Source organism: Scyliorhinus torazame, chromosome 5, assembly GCF_047496885.1.
Source record: "Scyliorhinus torazame isolate Kashiwa2021f chromosome 5, sScyTor2.1, whole genome shotgun sequence".
Classification (NCBI taxonomy): domain Eukaryota; kingdom Metazoa; phylum Chordata; class Chondrichthyes; order Carcharhiniformes; family Scyliorhinidae; genus Scyliorhinus; species Scyliorhinus torazame.
This window is the reverse complement of record NC_092711.1, coordinates 87,356,761-87,366,294: the sequence shown is the minus strand read 5'-3', so window position 1 is coordinate 87,366,294 and position 9,534 is coordinate 87,356,761. Positions and strand designations below refer to the sequence as shown.

Sequence of the window (9,534 nt, the reverse complement as noted above, 5' to 3'; positions counted from 1 at the left end):
TCCAAGTCCACCCAGTGTGGAGCGTGATCCGAAATAGCTATCGCCGTATACTCCATCCCCCTCACCTTCAGGATCAACGCCCTTCCCAAAACAAAAAAGTCTATTCGCGAATAAACTTTGTGGACATAGGAGAAAAACGAAAACTCCTTGCTCCTAGGTCTGCTAAATCTCCATGGGTCTACTCCTCCCATCTGCTCCATAAAGTCTTTAAGCACCTTGGCTGCTGCCGGCCTCCTTCCAGTCCTGGACCTCGATCTGTCCAGCCCTGGTTCCAGCACCGTGTTAAAATCTCCCCCCATTACCAACTTCCCCACCTCTAGGTCCGGGATACGTCCTAACATGCGCCTCATAAAGTTGGCATCATCCCAGTTCGGGGCATATACGTTCACCAAGACCACCGCCTCCCCCTGTAATTTGCCACTCACCATCACGTATCTGCCCCCACTATCCGCCACCATGGTCTTTGCCTCAAACATTACCCGCTTCCCCACTAATATAGCCACCCCCCTGTTTTTCGCATGTAGCCCCGAATGAAACACCTGCCCCACCCATCCTTTGCGTAGTCTAACCTGGTCTATCAGTTTCAAATGCGTCTCCTGTAACATAACCACATCTGCCTTGAGTTTCTTAAGGTGTGCGAGTACCCGTGCCCTCTTTATCGGCCTGTTCAGCCCTCTCACATTCCACGTGATCAGCCGGGTTGGGGGGCTCTTTACCCCCCCCCCCCTTGTCAATTAGCCATCCCCTTTTATCCAGCTCCTCACCCGGTTCCCACGCAGCTGTGTCCCCCCCAGGCAGTGCCCTCCCGCCCCGCCCACCCCACCCCATACCAGCTCCCCCTTCTCCCCAGCAGCAGCAACCCAGTAAATCCCCCTCCCACCCCCTCCGCTAGATCCCCCACTAGCGTAGTTACACCCCCCATGTTGCTCCCAGAAGTCAGCAAACTCTGGCCGACCTCGGCTACCCCCCGTGACCTCGGCTCGCACCGTGCGACGCCCCCTCCTTCCTGCACCCCTATTCCCGCCATAATTATCATAGCGCAGGAACAAAACCCGCGCTTCCCTTTTGGCCCCGCCCCCAATGGCCAACGCCCCCAGCTCCTCCACCTCCCTTCCTCCCTCCCCCACAACCTGTGGAAGAGAGAAAAGTTACCGGGTCGCAGGATTAACAACATAAAAATCATCTATCCCCCTTTTTTCCCCCCTCTTCGCCCCCCATACTCACCCCACCACTTTGTCTCAAACTTTCTTTTTTAATAACCCGCTTATTCCAATTTCTCTTCAACAATAAATGTCCACGCCTCATCCGCCGTTTCAAAGTAGTGGTGCTTCCCTTGATATGTGACCCACAGTCTTGCCGGCTGCAGCATTCCAAATTTAATCTTCTTTTTATGAAGCACCGCCTTGGCCCGATTCAAGCTCGCCCTCCTTCTCGCCACCTCCGCACTCCAGTCTTGATATACGCGGATCACTGCATTCTCCCACCTACTGCTCCGAGTTTTCTTTGCCCATCTGAGGACCATCTCTCTGTCCTTAAAACGGAGGAATCTCACCACTATGGCTCTGGGAATTTCTCCTGCTCTCGGTCCTCGCGCCATCACTCGGTATGCTCCCTCCACCTCCAACGGACCCGTCGGGGCCTCCGCTCCCATTAACGAGTGCAGCATCGTGCTCACATATGCCCCGGCATCCGCCCCTTCTGCACCTTCAGGAAGACCAAAAATCCTTAAATTCTTCCTCCTCGCATTATTCTCCAGCACCTCCAGCCTTTCCACACATCGTTTATGGTGTGCCTCGTGCATCTCCGTCTTCACCACCAGGCCCTGTATATCGTCCTCGTTCTCGGCAGCCTTTGCCTTCACGACCCGAAGCTCCCGCTCCTGGGTCTTTTGCTCGTCTTTTAGCCCTTCAATCGCCTGTAATATCGGGGCCAACAGCTCCTTCTTCATCTCCTTTTTAAGCTCTTCCACGCAGCGTTTCAAAAACTCGTGTTGTTCAGGGCCCCATATTAAACTGCCACCTTCCGACGCCATCTTGGTTTTTGCTTGCCTTCCTTGCCGCTGCTCTAGAGGATCCACCGCAATCCGGCCACTTTCCTCTCCTTTTTCCATCCGTATCCAGGGGGGATTCCCTTCTGGTTTACTGCACAGTACTTTTAGCCGTTAAAATTGCCGTTGGGGCTCTTATTAAGAGCCCAAAAGTCCGTTCCACCGGGAGCTGCCGAAACGTGCGACTTAGCTGGTCATCGCCGCACCCGGAAGTCGGTGACTCCCAAGTGTGATGATCAATGTTTAGGTTTAGGGACATTATGTCACACTTGGAAGAATCATTGAAGCGAAATATCGGGCTTCCCACTGGGTGCGTGGCTCCGGCTACTTCGCAAAGTGGAAATTCCTTGGTCGTGTGACCATGTCCCATTTAGGGACCATACTGCAAATGTGCAATCCACCTATTTTTAATTGTTTTGGAGAGACTTGGAAGCTCTGTCTTTGAGAGAACTGCCGCATTTCTGATTTTGTCCCGCCAGTAAATATCCATAATGCATTGCGGACAACAAAGATGAAATTGGCTGAGCTATTTTTCTTGACAGCTGTAAGTCTTTGTTTCACAGCCATACAAGGTTCTGAGAGCTCGGGCCTTATAAACCATCAGCTTGCTCCAAAGGGTCAGCTTGATATTATTCCATGGACATTCAATGAGTAAAACAAAGGTCGGATCTGCTTTCCCCATGTCAGCATCACATTCTACTTCAAGGCAGCCTCTCAGCGCGGAAACTCGGCAGCAGAAATTGCTCGCCTGCTCTTATTTTGTGTGACCATTGGCGAAAGTGCAACACCTTGTCCCACGACCACGGTTTTCCTCATACTACTCATTGGTAAGGAAGAACAAGTTACAGGCACCGGAGACATAGTTTCTGTAGATGAAGTTTTGTTTGGATGATTCCGCGTAGAGGAATTCTCTGTGGAGGATGTATTGTGATTATGTCTCCGTTTTGATGACTGGAAGATTGTAGAGGTTGCAGCCTGGCCTAGTGTGCAAGTGGACTTCATCCATATCTTCAGGGAAGGCGAAGATCAGCAGGATGCTGTCCAATAAAGTTGGGTGTGAACACGGCCCTCTTTCATTCAATTATTCACTTAGAATCTGTCGGAAGTGGAATCATCAATCTGTACAGTGTTTTGCCAGGGAAAGAGTGAATGAAACAGTGGAGCTTTAGCAGACAGCCAAATGTCTCCAAATCGTATAGTCCCTGCTCTGCTGACGGTGTCGAAAGTTTATTGAGATTGATGAAAGTAAGGTGAAGAGGTAGACGTGTGGCAGAGGGAGCAGATCATGTCCAGAGTAAATCTTGCGACATGAATACCGCGCCTTGCTTCCAGCTACATTCGGCCTGCAAGCAGATGAAGTGTTTAAAGTGTGAAACTAGCAGAGGCCTTCCCAGTGCTGCTATGAATGAGATATGTCAATAGTTGCTGCAGTTTCCTCTGCCCACTTTGCTTTCACATATTGGTTATGATTTTACATCATGAATCTCCTGTGGGATGGTTTATATTTTCCAGCAGAGAAGGAGAAGGCCATAAATGTTCAGAAACATAGTAATTATATTCACAGTTTTTCATTTATTTATGAACATAAATAATTAGATTCACCAACTACCATCGTTTCACAAAGATTACAACAGTTTTAAATTAAGTTATACGGTGTGGCCGTCGCAGGCTCGCCATGATTTATTGTCCATCGCTAATTACCCTTCACAAAGTGGCGGTGAACTGCGTGTTTGAACCTCTGCCGTCACTCCAGTGCAGGCACACCGACGATGCTGTTAGGGAGGGAGTTCTAGTCATTTGAACCAGCGACAGCGAAGATTCGGCGATATATTTCCAAGTCCGGATAGTCAGTGATTTGGAGCGGAATGTCCAGGTGGTGATGGTAGAAATGAAAATGTCTGTACCTAATGTGACGTTATTGCACCTTTAAATCCCGATTTGTTATTACACTGTTTTGGAAAGTAATTCAAAGTCTGCAGCTGTCCACTGAGTTTCGCGGTATTTCTGTTTTCACATTAATACGTTTTTAGTCTGGTGTCTTCATTAATTTGGGTGAGGACATCTTGAGTGACTTATTGTACATGAAATGACGACATGTTCCAAATATTACCGTCCCTCCTCAACCTAATCATGTTCCAGCTTTCTGTCATTGAGATGAAGATTCACCATCAGCAGAGAAGAACACCAGCACCACAGGAGTATCTCCAGTTTCCTCCTAGTAACGCCCAGCTGGTCTGTTCCCAATAGTCTGGGGATGGAATTCACACAGAAAATCTTCAGCCACCGATTGTATCACTCTGACGCAAATTATAAAGGACCAGCTTTAATTTGTGAAGTCATCAAGCGCAAAACTGAGAATGTAGAACAGCATCTTTCAGGACCATCTATCCATCCATCCATCAACCCCATTCACTGATTCCTCAATCAACATATTTAGGCATCCAACCAACATCCATCCCTACATCAAAGCAGTAATCCTTTTATCTTTTGGTTGGGTGGTGGGGGAGTATTAATGCCATTGAACCAATAATGCAAAGGCTCAGGCTAATTCTGTGGGAACTCGCGAACAAATCCTACCATGGCCGATGGGGGAATTTGAGTTCAATTAATAAATCTGGAATATAGACTAACTGTGTCCATGGAATCCCCTCTACTTCATCAATGAAGGAAATGTGACATCCCTCCCTGGTCTCACCTACATGTGGCTCCAGTCAGACAGCAACATGTCTGACTCTTCAGTTCCTTCTGAGCTGCCCCAGCAAACCACTCAGTTCAACAGCAATTAGGGACAGGGAACACATGGTGGTCTTGCCAGTGAGTCCCACATTCCATGGAAGCATGTAGGAAAAAAGACAGAATATCCATGTTGATCTGTTACAAATGTCTGATAGTCTAATTGTATTTCTATCCATCATCACAATGTTATGAGATGTGGGAGAGATTTCCAGCCGGCTGTTGTTGCTAAGAGGGACAAGAAAAGCTGGATAACTCTCCTTTCCTGAGATGGGAACAGTTCAGATAGGTTCGCAATTTAAAACGTAAAATGATCTCCAGTACTGTTGCTGGGTAGATTTGTTTATAAATAGTCCTCATTGACAATGTTAAGAGTTTGAAGTTGGCTTGCAGCCAAACGGTCAGTACTGAGGAAACAGATCTCTGAAGAAAAATCCAGATGCTTCCTGTAAACAACTTTGAACATTCGAGCCTGCCTGCTGCAGGCGGCTGGATTGCTGCCAAATACTGTGTGGGGCAGATTAGCCTGAATATGAATGGACAAATTGGGATTTATCCATTCAAACAATAAATGTTTCAGTCGCACATGAAGTAAACGTTTTAAATGGTGTTCCATCTAAATAAATATATTCAGTGAATGCTGTGATCACGCTGAGGTGAGACGCGATCGGAACATTGTAAACTGACCAGATGCTATCTAATTTATATTAGTTCCGAGTAAAGGTCACTGTAGTTATTGAAGTCCGTTTGTTAAGAACCTAATGAAGTGAGAGTGAGTGGTGTTGATGGACCCAATCCACAAGCCCAATAAGACGAGGTACTTAAATAAAATCATAAAACTGCCTTGAACCCGCCTGAATTCCTGGAATATTCTCCGAGTTGTTGACTTCATTTAAACGGAGGCGTCTCTTATACCTGATCAGCACCGTGTTCTGTGCAGTTTAATTTGTGCTGATTTCCATTATTATTTAACAGTCCCTCTCATTGCTGCCAATGAGTGGAGAAATGACCAGTTCATGACCTGCTTCAGTGGAAGATAAAACATTTATTCTTGTGATATTGTGTAATATTCCGCAAAATCCTGATATCCTGTGTTCCCAACATAGCGAATGTTAGACAGCCGGTGGTCAGTGAAATTAGCGGCATTGCTTTGGATGCTGAAGGATGACTTTGCTGATCGCCCTATCCGTTCTGATTCATTCTGTCAAATGTTAATGTCAATTTTATGTTTGCAAGCGGGTTTCTTTTACCGCTAATGTTCACAGGACTGTCTGAGGCTCAGGGGCAGTTCCAGAAATGTAAGGAGAGTCATTGTGTAATGTTAGAGCCTTGTCTGCAGACCCGCAATGCTCAGTGATAGCCATCCGCACTGCAAATGGAATCACCTTGTTCATTCCCGCATTCCGACATAAATCGTCAACAATTCCTCTGATAAATGATACATGTTTACAAATGGAATAGGGACCCGGAGTGTTGCAAATCAGACTGACATACAACTTATTCCCTGACAAAATAATTAGCCTTTTTAAGATCATCTCAATATATTGGAGTAGAAATAAAGGGACTGAATTTGCAATGGAATCGTTATTTTCTTAACAGATGAGCAAACGTAATTTCGCAATGGGGACATTATAAAGAATCGATTCAGAGAAACAAATATCCCGCTACAGATAAATGTCTATTTAATAATAACCCATAGTAAATCTCCGGGTCCATTCTGTAGGGGGGGGGGGGGGGGGGGGGTCCGGGGGGGGGGGGGGGTGGAAGGTGGGACGTGGATCCAGTCGCCGCCTCCACCAGGGAATCAACAGGCGGCGCCTGGAAACCCGCCCCCTTCTGCCGGGTATTTAAATGCCGCTCACTGGGACCCGAATCCAACAGTCCGGGAGCTGGTTTGTTCACTGAGTTCCTGACACAACCATTTCCCCCAAATGACCAGAAGGATGAGGTGGGCCATTTCTCTCAGTTTGTTGCTGACTTTCTTATCCCGTGAGTAGTTTTTATTGTCCAAGTCTCTCACTGTTACTGTCTCAGTGTTAGTCTCTCTCTGGAATGTTCCAGAGTCACCAATCATTTCACCAGCATTAATCCTCGGGCTTTTTGATATATTTTTACAGGTGTCCAGTCGGAGGTTGTGTTGACTCAGCCGGGGGCAGAGAGCGGGCGTCCCGGAGGCTCCCTGAGACTGACCTGTAAAACCAGCGGCTTCGATCTCAACAGCTACTACATGCACTGGGTCCGCCAGGTTCCCGGACAGGGGCTGGAGTGGCTGGCTGCCTACTATACTTCATCCTATCAGTACTACGCCTCAGCGATTCAAGGCCGATTCACTGCGTCCAAAGACCTTTCAAACAGCATCTTCGCTTTGGCCATGACGAACCTGAAGACAGAAGACACCGCCATCTATTACTGTGCAGGAGACCACAGCGAGAGGAACCAGGGCTGGACCCGCACAAGAACAGCTCGAGAGGGAATTCAGCAACTTTCATCTTAACCTGAAGGTCAGTACTTGTTTTAAATGTAATGTTAATATCAGTGAGCCAGACCCCAAGCCGTCCGCTACAAAACCAATCTGGAGAAAATGTAATCGTAAAATCTAACAAACCAACCTACTTAATGTGGTGAGACTTTAGTTGTGTTTATCTTCTCTGTTAGCAGTTTTAGCAATTACAGGTCTGGATATAATGTTATCTTGAATATGTCTGTTACACAGAGGAGACCTTTGTGCATTGTGTTTTGTGAAATGTTGCATGAATTCTAAACGACGCATCTATTTGAAGAGAATATTGAGCGGCAGGACTGAACAGAGAGTGAGTGCAGTTTTTGTGCGGGTGTCTGTCACTGTGACTACAGCAGTGGGTCACAGTGCTGTCCACAGCGACATCCTCATACAAAAACCTCAGTGAAAGAGTTTATCCAAATTGGTGATCAGGGCCCCAGCAGGATTGTCAACTTAAATGAGGCTTAAATAAAACACAATATTAGTTTGTAAAAAGGTATAAAAATCTTCCACTTTATCATTGTTGACCGACACGCGAAATGTGCCCAGAAGGTTTAAAAGTGTTCCGATCCTCTTTATAAATGTAATGACCAGGACAAGCTGAAATAACTCACAGATTCGCTCTTGGAAGATACAGAGTTAGTTTTTTGAACGCGCAGTGAAATTAAATCTCTGTATTTTACAGTTAACAGTCTGCCGCAGTATTTGACACGCTGGGTCTCACTGTGATAACTGGATCACAGCAGTTACTGTCAATACAAAAAGCCCCTCAGCACCAATTAACTGAGGCTGGGTCAGTGATCGCTTTTACAATCCAACTTTATTCACAGTGAAGTATTATTCATGTCCAGCACTGACAAAATGACAATAATTAATATGGAAATCTGTGATAATTCTTCACTCATTAGTTAGTGATTTCAAGAACATGATAATAGAACATAGATAGAACAATACAGCGCAGTACAGGCCCTTCGGCCCACGATGTTGCACCGAAACAAAAGCCATCTAACCTACACTATGCCATTATCATCCATATGTTTATCCAATAAACTTTTAAATGCCCTCAATGTTGGCGAGTTCACTACTGTAGCAGGTAGGGCATTCCACGGCCTCACTACTCTTTGCGTAAAGAACCTGCCTCTGACCTCTGTCCTATATCTATTACCCCTCAGTTTAAAGTTATGTCCCCTCGTGCCAGCCATATCCATCCGCGGGAGAAGGCTCTCACTGTCCACCCTATCCAACCCCCTGATCATTTTGTATGCCTCTATTAAGTCTCCTCTTAACCTTCTTCTCTCCAACGAAAACAACCTCAAGTCCGTCAGCCTTTCCTCATAAGATTTTCCCTCCATACCAGGCAACATCCTGGTAAATCTCCTCTGCACCCGCTCCAAAGCCTCCACGTCCTTCCTATAATGCGGTGACCAGAACTGTACGCAATACTCCAAATGCGGCCGGACCAGAGTTCTGTACAGCTGCAACATGACCTCCCGACTCCGGAACTCAATCCCTCTACCAATAAAGGCCAACACTCCATAGGCCTTCTTCACAACCCTATCAACCTGGGTGGCAACTTTCAGGGATCTATGTACATGGACACCTAGATCCCTCTGCTCAGCCACACTTTCAAGAACTTTACCATTAGCCAAATATTCCGCATTCCTGTTATTCCTTACAAAGTGAATCACCTCACACTTCTCTACATTAAACTCCATTTGCCACCTCTCAGCCCAGCTCTGCAGCTTATCTATATCCCAGTCAATGTGTTACTCTGAAATATAAAACATTAGGGTCATTTCTGAACAGCAAGCGATATCCACAAATGCAATTCTAATTTACTGAAAATTCATTACAAGTTTACTTTGCCGCTGGGTTGTGAATATTTAAAATAATGCTGGATTTCTGTCTATTTTGTGCAGGTGCGGTTATTGTACGGAGCTGCCCAGGGAATGTGACACTGTGACGCTATGGACTACTGGGGACAAGGCACCATGGTGACGGTGACTGCAGATAAGAACCATTCCATTATTTATGAACTGTTTTACTTGAGTCTTTATTTTATTTATTTATTTCTATTTTAACTATGCATTCGTTCACTGAATTGCGGGTTTGCTGGATTCTGTATTGAGATTTTGTTGCAATGTTTCATGTGATTCTGCTGAAAAATGAATTATTCTGCCTCTTGACAAAAGGTGCTGCTGAGGGATTCAGTCCCTGCATGTTATGATTTGATGTTTATTTGCTGAGGATACTG

At 46.1% G+C, this 9,534-nt stretch overlaps 1 long non-coding RNA gene across 2 annotated transcripts; it reads left to right on the top strand.

Annotated features, from left to right (window-relative positions):
* Positions 1 to 6,664: 6,664 nt before the first annotated feature.
* On the top strand, positions 6,665 to 9,280 carry LOC140418806 (uncharacterized). Of its 2 annotated transcripts, none has more exons than XR_011945345.1 (3): positions 6,665 to 6,769; positions 6,898 to 7,281; positions 9,200 to 9,280. It is a non-coding gene; the product is annotated as an uncharacterized lncRNA (long non-coding RNA). The 2 variants fall into 2 exon arrangements; XR_011945346.1 differs by lacking the exon at positions 9,200 to 9,280 and adding an exon at positions 7,561 to 7,575.
* The last annotated feature ends 254 nt before the right edge of the window (positions 9,281 to 9,534 follow it).